Source organism: Mixophyes fleayi, chromosome 3 (assembly GCF_038048845.1).
Source record: "Mixophyes fleayi isolate aMixFle1 chromosome 3, aMixFle1.hap1, whole genome shotgun sequence".
Taxonomy (NCBI): Eukaryota; Metazoa; Chordata; class Amphibia; order Anura; family Limnodynastidae; genus Mixophyes; species Mixophyes fleayi.
In genome coordinates, this window is record NC_134404.1 from 6,489,644 (window position 1) to 6,490,745 (window position 1,102).

Here is a 1,102-nt window from a genome sequence, read left to right on the forward strand (position 1 = left end):
ATTCCATGCCTTCAGCCTGCACCCTGAGAACACACGTCCCACCGAAAGTGGCAATAAGGGCAGAACGAGGAAGAGGCTCTTCATGGAGACGGGTGCTGGCACTTCTGATTATATATCATCATTAGAATAACAAGGAGGAAGACTCTACAGTATAATGGTACAAGATCAGTAGGGAGGTCATTGTGCTCCACCTGTGACAGGAGCAGAATAATACAGTTATACATATAATCATCCTTATAGGGGCCTTTCATGTAATGGCCTCTAGGCCCATAGATGCCAATAGAGATCAGTGCAAACTATTAAACCTCTGACACAACTAAATTGGTCATAGCAATGACCACTGCAATTGGTTTGGGTCGGAACAGCTATTTTCCATCACTATTTCTCTAGAGTCTACTATTTTCACTTTTTGTTATAAAGCTTTTATGTGTGTTTTAATGAATGTTTTAAAAAGTTTTCCCAAAGTTTGAATTTGCTAACAATGAATCAGTATTATCAGCTTAGAATTCAGTTTTTCTAATTTGACCGTAATAAATCCGCATTTACCTATGGCTTTGGTGAATAGTTTGGTAATGTTTTTCTTTCGTTTTCCAAAAATATTCTTTGTTAAGACTCACTGGCGACACCACATATCAAACGTCTTTGCATTGGTAATAAGCGCTCGCACTTGTGGTTGGAGTGCTCAATGTAGGACACGCCATTGAACCCAAGGCAATCATTTAAGGTGAATGCAATTAAATTAAGCATATAGCGTTAAAACAATGGAGCCACAGCACAATGCTATCGTCCGCAAGTGCAAATGGAAGAAGCTGGTTCCATTCTCTTACTATTTTGCTTTCACTAACATTATACAACATTATTAAAAACATGTATTCTGATGTGTGTAGGAAGAGTTCTCTTTATGTAAGATCACTGAAATATATATTCGCAACGTCTCATAGACATACAAGGTGAGGTGTGGCCAAATAATCCTCATCTCTCCATATATATTTCAATCTCCTCATTATCTATTTTATATATACCGTGTCCTGCTGCATTCTCTCCTGTTCTATATTTTACAGTATTCTTCTATGAAATAACACACTCCTGTTCTTCCATTGCA